Raw genomic sequence first — 9,181 nt, 5'->3', positions numbered from 1 at the left:
GTTGCTATTATTTGGAAGCGTTCCTACTTGTCAAAGCAACCAAAAGGACATTGGGAACTTATTATCTATTTCTTAAAGTTGGCATCTAAAAGATCTAAAAGACCAAATATATGTCATCATGAGTCTAACTTTCTCATAGAGAACTGGGAAGTCATAACAAGACGTTAAAGATTCTAGAACTGGGGCTTCAGGGCTTCTAGCCTTTTCCCAATCCTTCCTCATCAATACTGCTTGCAGTGTGCCTCTTAGTCCTCCAGCATGAGGATTTCCTTTGTGCTTAAGATTATTGCTATTCTTTCCCTTGTTCTGGGGCAGCTACCTAAGAGGCAGGGAGGGAATGAGACAGACTTTGGATACACGAGTCCTTGAACACATTCTTATTCTTGTACTCATTAGTTTATCACATAATAGGCCAATGATAATACTTGTTAAATGAGGAATAAATGGGTGAATTAATGAATAAAAGAGTTGTCATAAGAATTAAGAGAGTTAAAAAACTAAAACTTTTAAAAAATGTTTGATACATAGTATACACTCAGGAATGTCAGGTTTTTTTTCCTTTACTTTATTTCAATAAACATTCTTTGGGCCCCAAAAATGTGCAGACAGTGTGCAAGGTGCTGAATTTCTATAATGAGAATGGGAAGTCAGGACGATTAATTGATGTGACTTTCCCCAAGAACAGATAAAATGGTGATAAAGGAAGAGGAAGTTAATTATGTTAATCAATTCAATAGTTGTCCTTTGCTGGCCTTTGGCATCAGATACAATGAATTGCTATTATTTTTGAGAAAGTTTGAGTTTGTCTGTGTTAAAATGTATATTTCACTCTTGACAAAACATCATTTCCCAGTTCTATGAAAATAAAACTAAAGGGCTTTCTTCAACATTGCCTAGTTCTTAAAAATACCATTTAGACAAATATTAACTTTCCCTTTCATAATACATCACTGCTTCTGTTCCACTCGGGATAGAAGCTATGAGTGATTCAGAAGGAAATGTTTTCACTAATTTCATATTTATTTCTATTGACTTTCTAAAATAGCAGTGCTGTCAGAACAACTCAAAATTCAATTTTCTACAACTGAGAAGAATATTGTACTTGCATTGATAGAATGAATGCAAATTACTTTATCAAACATTTGTTGAGTACCTGATACATTCCAGGCTCTTAGCTAGGGTCTGTGGAAGACCCAAAGATAAGCAAGAAATTTCCCTCACTTACTAGAAACTCATAGTCCATTAAGACATAAAGATAAGGCCACAAATGTCTGCTCTACGAGAAAGGGTAAGTTCCCAAGAAATCTCATTATGTAGTGGGAGCCTCTCTGTGTACCATCACAAAGCAGAGCTAGAAAGATGACATCCAGGCAGGTTTTACAGGAAAAAAAAAAAAAGCTGAATCACAGAGACAACTTTCTTAATAGGCAGATGGAGTGAATGATAAATTTAGCTTATCTATTTTCTCCCTAAAATCATATCTACCAGTTAGGAGTTTGGGGTTGCAAGTGACAGAAAATCTAATACAAACTAGCTTAGGCAAAAGGGACAGTTAGTTTATAGCTAATGTAGATGAAAACTCCAGTGATGGCTCTGGCTCAGGCCCTGGTCTCAAAGGTGCAAGACTCTGACACCTGCTATGTCACCCAGTTCTCAGGGAGATTCTCCTTCTATGATCAGACGTTGGCTGCATCCAGCCAGGCCTTGAATCCTCCTATCTCCAGCTTCAAAGTAAATGAGGATCTATTCTCCAGAAACTCCAGGAAAGTAATCAGGAGCTCATATGGTCTGATTGTGTGTTTTAATCATCTCTAAACCAATCACTTTATCAGGAGAATGCAGTATGCTGATTGGTTCTGGCCAATAACAACTGACCCTAGAGTTTGGAGTGGCTTCAACTCCAACCACACTACATAAGTTGGGAGTAGGCAAAACTCATGTGCACTTTACCCAAAGAAGTGTAAAGGAGTTTAGATGGCAAAAAGTATATCTAACTAGGCAGATCAATTAATTAAAAATATATTACAAGTGATTATCAGAACAAAATAGTGATAATTGCTTTCCAAATTATTTTTAAGTTAAAGCATGACAGGTGTACTCTAATGCTGTTCTTCATCTTCGATTTTTGAAAATTGTGCATCTTCTCTGTATGTCAGTTTATTAGACATTTGCTGAGGCCTCGTGTAGCTGGAGCTGTGTTGGCTGTTAGGAGGCATAACAACATTGTCTCTACCCTTGACAGCTTGCCATCCCCTGAAATAAACAAAAAAGACAGAATCAGAAAACTTCAGGGTTTCTGCTTTTACCTTTTCAAAGTGTTTCCAGACAATTTGAATGTTATATTATTAGCAAATTGGGAAAAGAGACTCCATAAGCCAGTAAAGAAATTATTTTGATAGTAGACTGCATTAGCGGTCTCTGATATGTGAGCTCTTCAACGTATCAAGACAGTATCTGTCTTTAATCCAGCTGCCAAAGTGATCCTCCTAAAATGTGGATATAAACAGGGAAGAAAGTCGGAATTTTAAGATTTTCTTTTCCAAGTTTTTAAATTTCTGTTTGGTCAAATCCAAATTCCTAAGTGTGGTTCTCAGCTGTGGCCTCATTCTCCACCACTTCCTGTTCAAACACTTGAAACTTCAGATCCAGTGAACTCCTCAGGTCTCATACATGCTTACCGTACCTTGCTGTTTCTTCTGTTCTATTTTCTATGCATCTCAACTTGCAGATCATTGTCATCTCTTCTTTGCAGCCTTCCTGTAATTTTCCTGCAGATTTGGAAGTTCCCTTCTATGACCTTCCATAGCAGTCTATAAAACTTATGTCTCTGTTGAGCACTCATACTTTGCATTGTCATGGATTTTTCTTTGCCCATCTCCCACACCTTGGGACTATGAGCATCTCGGGAAGAAGCAGTGTCTTATTTATTTTTGATTCTCCGAGACTAGCTTAGTATCCGGCACACAAGCATTATTTGAGGGTTAAAGAAATGTGAACTGAGGATGGCCTGATGATTGTGGCATCAAGAGTCATTTCCAACTACTATTTTCCAGCAGAAATCTATTTTCTTAATCATTCATCTGGGAAATGTGTTTAAATGAATTTTTACCTACATAAGGTTATTTTCAAAGTCATTCAACCATTTAAAAAATAAGCTTGCTGGATTGTATATCAGAATCACTTTAAGAAGCAGAAGTACCAGGACAGAGAAGGAACAAAACAAACCCAGAAGAGCTTAAGAAGATCTGGGCTTCTGTTTTGCCTCCACAGCTAACACACTCTGTGACCTTTCTGTTAATCACTGAGCACCTCAGTCTTCTCATCTGTATAATGGAACCTGAGAGGCTTATCTGAGATACAGTGTCTCAGCTCTGTATCCATAGGTAGACTCAAGGAAACTACAGGATGTAAGGAATTGTAAGATTGTCTTTTCCAACTTTCTTCCCAGATACAGAAATCCACTGATCAGCCTTCTCAGAAGGTGGCATCTGGCATCTGACTGAGCCCTCCAGGGGCAGGGCATTCATTTCTTGTAAGGCCCAACACTCCATTGCTGGTCAATCTTCCCCTTAGAAAGTTCTCCACAAGGAGCTGAAATCTGCTTCCTCTTTGTGACTTTCCGCACTGATCTTGAACAGCCCTCTGGAGTCGAGAGACCAAGTCATTTCCACTTGTGCCCATGACAGCCCTTCAATCGCTGGGAGATAGCTGTCACAGCAACCCCCTCCCCCCGGCCCACTCCCCGGGCCTCGCCTTCCAATTAAACAGCCTAAGCTTCTTCAAGCATCCCTCAGAGGTCTCGGGTGCTGATCGCCTCACTATTGTGACCACTGTCCTTAGAACATGCTTCACTGCACCTCTGGACGAGATCAAAATGCACATAAGTGTCTGATCCAAGCAGATCCAGGAAACCATGGCTCCCCTTGAGCTAGGCATTGCATTTCTTCCCTCAGTGCTTAATGGCTGGATAATTTTAGGTTTCTTCAGCCTCAGAATCCTGTTGGCTCAGGTTGCGCTTGTGGTCAGTTGATATTTGAAATATTTCATAATTTAAAATAAAAATACCTTTAAACATCCTCTGTCAATACGTACCTGTACTTGTCCTTAGGCAATTCATTTTTTAACCCCAACTGGAAGAGTCTACATTTATCTGTCTTGTTCTCGATCCTTAAATACCGCAGCCCTGCCGTGAATCAGTTTACAGAGTAGCGACCACAAACAATGATCACAGGCTGAGATATTGAACCAGGATCAACTCTGATGTTCCTATTTCCCCTGGACTCATCCACCTGGCTGGTTGACAACTGGCTCAAAAACCTACTCAGACTCTCTTCTTTGCCTGCTTCCTTTCTCCTCATAGCAATGTACTTACCACTCTTCAAAACCCTTCTTTTTCTGGATACCTGTGTCTACAAGTAAGAAATAACTCTCATAACCAGCCTCATCCTGCAAAACTGCTACTGCCCTAGGAAGCCCTTAGTCCCTCTTCATGGGAGGTACATACACTGTAGATTCTGGAACGTAGTAGCTGCTCAGTATATACTAATGAAAGGCTGGATTTAATGGGATGGTTCTATCAGAAAAAAGGAAGTGAATAGACATATGAGGCTAAAACCCTTAGAGCATCTAAAACATGTGAGAGTAATATGATTCCTAGTTCAGGGGAACTTGAGGAAGGAGGCTTAAGAGAAAAGATGAGCTCCTTAGAGTTAAGTAAGGATAACCCATGACTAAGCTGATTTCACGGATGAAGCTGTTAATGTAAACGGTACAATAAGGGGTCATATTAAGAATTTTAGAAAGAAAAGAACCTTCTTTGATGTGGTCAGACTCCTTGATTTGAAATATCAAGCCCAGTGGGGTGAGAATAATGTTTGAGAAGGTGACATTTTTGGTTGGAAAATCTTGGGTGGAGTTCAGCTTCTCCTGACTCCACACCCCAGACTTTCCAGAGCTACTTCGGGTTGAACAGGTACACTCAGCTCCGTGATCAGACAGATCTGACTGTCTTAAAGTCTCCGCAACACCACATGGTCGTTGCTATGGACATAATGTTTGTGTCCCCCGAAGTTCTTATATTGAATTCCTTGCCACCTATGTAATGGTGTTAGGAGGGGGGGCTTTTGGTGGGTAATGAGGTAATGAGTGTGGAACTTTTAGAAATGGGATCTGTGCCTTTATTAGAGACCCCAGAGAACTCTCTTTGCTCTCTACCACGTGAAGATTTAAGGAGAAGACGGCCATTAACAAACCAAGAAGAAGGCTCTCACCAGAACCCAACCATGCTGACACAGTGATCTTGGACTTCTACCCATCACAGCTGTTAGAAATAATTTCTATTGTTTATAAGCCACCCAATCTATGGTATCACTTGCTGTTACAGCCAGAGCAGACTGAAGTATTTGTGTTCCACATAAAGCTTATCAGCAGGCATTTTGGGTTTGAGTGGCCCACCCTACTCATTAATGGTGTAACTCTTGGAGAATGCTGAGGACTCTTGTCCCCAAGGCTGCCATACTCCCACTTGCATTAACTATCAGTGGGATAAGCCAGTCAAACCTAGAATTAGAAAAGAATGACATTTCTAGTTCCTTATCGCCTTTCTTTCCCCACAAGGATTTGCCCGGTGCTCACAAAAGCTCAGAGACTGTACTTGGCCCTGGGACAATCAGGAGGAATTAAATAGAAGCTCAGAATAATTTTAATGCATGGTAAATACGGTTGCAGAATTACATGGCAAGTAGCAGACTGAGAGCATCCATCTGGTCAAAGATGGTGGGAGAGGCACAGCTGGAGGCAGGAGTCATGCGAGAAGAGTTTCAAATTGTGAGCACGAACATGATTAACAGATATAGGTAGCCATATAGCAGTGCTCCAAATGCTGTACCCACATTACTTGTAGAATGTACTGTCACTAAGTATGCTATTTCTCAAAAGCATCTCACTCCTGGGCATCGAAACAAATATGTGGTTCTTGAATATAATGTATCCCAAAGAATTATTTCATAGCTTGACAGCAACAAAAAAGGAATAATTCTCTGCTTTAAAGAATGAGTTGAAGATGATATAGTGACAGAAAGATTTTTAAAACTCCACCCAAATGGATAAAAACTCCACCAAAAAAATGTATTTAGATAGCAAAAGCATTAAGGGGCAAAGTTGTCAAATATTAAATGATGCCCAGAGAAGAACATATTTGCCATATTTCTTGAAATTTGAAAATATAACTTCATATGCTTTATGGAGCTTAAACTATTTTAAATAAAATGAAATTTTATTTAAATGAAATTATCTCCTTTTCATACTCTTTTCCACTACAGGTTACTGCAAGATATTGAATATATTTCTCTGTGCTGTACAGTGGAAACTTGTTTATATGTAATGTTAGTATCTGCAAATCTCAAAATCCCAATTCAATCCTTCGCACCCCCTTTCCCTCCTGGTAACCATAAGTTTGCTTTGTATGCCTGTGAGTCTGTTTTGTAAATAAGTTCATTTGTGTCATTTTTTTTTTTTTTAGATCCCACATATAAGTGCTATCATATGGTCTTTTTCGTTCTCTTTCTGGCTTACTTCACTTAGATCTCCAGGTCCATCCATGTTGCTGCAAATAGCATTATTTTATTCTGTTTTATTTATGATTGACTGAAAAATTATGTTGTACACCAGAAATTGACACAAGATTTTAAACTGACTGTACTGATGTTATTGAGAAAAAAAGGCCAAAAAAAAAGTTGATTATGACGAGTTTTTCCCCCAGTTTATTCACTGCTTTCGTGGAGGACAGGCTTTTGTCATTACCTACTCTGCCATTTTTCTTGCTACATTATATATCTTAAAACTTTTTTTAAATTAATTTTTTGTGAAATAACTGTACCTTCACAAACAGTTATAATAAATTATTAACAAAAATGAAATATCTCTAGTCTAGAAATTATATAGTTGTTGTCTGCTTTCATTTTCTTAGGACTGCATCCTTTGTTTCTGCTGTCTCTCTGACTCTCTCTTGTTTCCCCCCCTACCCCCTGCCCCTAAACTGACCAAATAACTTCCTCAAGGGCAGGATTTAAATTTTACAACATTTTAAAAGCAACATCGACTTAGCTTAATTCTGTCTGGTATAGCTTAAAAATATTGATTTGCTAAGACTTTAATGATAACGCTGCTGAAATATTTTTCGCAATGCAAGGAGATCACATTCTACATAGATTGGGCATGAGGCTAAATTTCATTGCTTTTGACAATTTTTATGCCCCAAAGACTCAAAGTCATTTGTCAAATAACCTCATATATCTTACTACAAAAATTCATCAGAAAAGTCTAGTTATTTTGGAGTGGTTTAAAAACATGTAAAATCTTAAATATAATGTTAATAACATTTTCTTTAGATCTTTCACTGAGTATGTCTATTTTATTGCTTCATATAATTAAAAAAAACCTTCAATAACAAATCTGAATATTCTCAGAAAAAGTCTAAGTGCTTTTTGAGGGGAAGCAAACAAAAATGAGACTTCAAATTGAAAAGAAATAGATTTGGTGAAAGTATTTATCCATATTAAATGAGTCATTGTTTCCATTTGGAGAAATAAATTGAGAAATACTTAAAATATTTTCTGGGAATTTCATGAATTCTTGGTGTCTTATCAACATTCAGTTACTTACAGAGTTGTGCGTCCAACTCACTTTGGAAAGGCCTTGTAGGCTGTTTGCAGAGGTGGTCACAGTGTAAGCACGACTACCAGAGCTCGGCCCTGGATGTCCCAGTGGGGACCCGGGTTTGTCCTCACCACTTGTATAAACTAACCCACATGTGAGGTGGATTAGGAGTAAAATGGCCTTGCAAAGAAGGGTCTAGAAACTCAGGTTTTATTCCCAGTTCTGCACCAAACACCCTTCAGATGCTCCATCCTGGAGGACTCTGGAGGTGTCCTTCTGGTCTTTAATCCTTAGTCTTCTTAAAAATTCCCATTCCCATGTAAATCAAAACTACACTGAAGTATCACTTCATTTTCTTGACTTCATGTTTAATATTCAAAAGTGGAAATTTGAGCACAGATGAACACACTGAGAGAACGCTATGAGAAGATCGATTTTATGCAACCACAAGCCGAGGATCTACCAGGAGGTAGGAGAGAAGCCTGGAACAGATCCTTTTCTAACATCTTTAGATGGGAGGGAGCATGGCCCTTTGAAAACTTTATCTTGGACAGCCAGCCCCTAGAACTGAGAGAATCCCATTTTGTTCTTTAAGCTATTCAGTTCATGGTACTTTAATTTTTAAAACAACTCCAGCAAGCTAATGATTTTCTTTTTTAAGTTGAAGTGCCATCAGTTACAATGTGTCAATTTCTAGTGTATGGCACAGTGTCCCAGTCACGCCTATACATACATACATTCATTTTCATATGTTTTTATTAAAGGTTATTACAAGATATTAAACATAGTTCCCTGTGCTATACAGCAGAAACTTTTTAAAATCTATTTTTATATATAGTGGCTAACATTTGTAAATCTCAAACTCCCCCAAAATATGGACTGCTTCACAAATTTGCATGTCATCCTTGTGCAGAGGCCATGCTGATCTTCTCTGTATCATTCCAATTTTAGTATACATGCTGCCGAAGCAAGCACATAAAATATATATATTATTACATTTTTTATTGAGTTATAGTCATTTTACAATGTCATGTCAAATTTCAGTGTAGAGCACAATTTTTCATTTATACATGAACATACATATATTCATTGTCAATTTTTTTTCCACTGTGAGCTACCACAAGATCTTGTATATATTTCCCTGTGCTATATAGTATAATCTTGTTTATCTATTCTGCATATGCCTGTCAGTATCTACAAATTTTGAAATCCTAGTCTGTCCCTTCCCACCTCCCACTCCCTTGGCAACCACAAGTTCGTATTCTATGTCTATGAGTCTGTTTCTATTTTGTATTTATGTACATTTTTGTCCATCAACAGATGACTGGATAAAGAAGATATGGTATATTTATGCAATGGAATACTATTCAGCTATAAAAAATGACAACATAATGCCATTTGCAGCAACATGGATATCTCTGGATAATGTCATTCTAAGTGAAGTAAGTCAGAAAGAGAAAGAAAAATACTATGAGATCACTCATGTGTGGAATCTAAAAAAAAAAATGAACACAAAAAAATATTT

General features: G+C 37.9%; 1 non-coding gene across 1 annotated transcript; it reads right to left on the bottom strand.

Moving 5' to 3' along the window:
• Positions 1-8,524: 8,524 nt before the first annotated feature.
• Positions 8,525-8,631, bottom strand: LOC116283533 (U6 spliceosomal RNA). The gene has a single exon (XR_004193167.1). It is a non-coding gene; the product is annotated as a U6 spliceosomal RNA (small nuclear RNA).
• Between the last annotated feature and the right edge of the window lie 550 nt (positions 8,632-9,181).

The sequence above is a fragment of the Vicugna pacos genome, chromosome 15, assembly GCF_048564905.1.
Source record: "Vicugna pacos chromosome 15, VicPac4, whole genome shotgun sequence".
Lineage (NCBI taxonomy): Eukaryota > Metazoa > Chordata > Mammalia > Artiodactyla > Camelidae > Vicugna > Vicugna pacos.
This window is presented reverse-complemented; position numbering and strand designations above follow the sequence as displayed.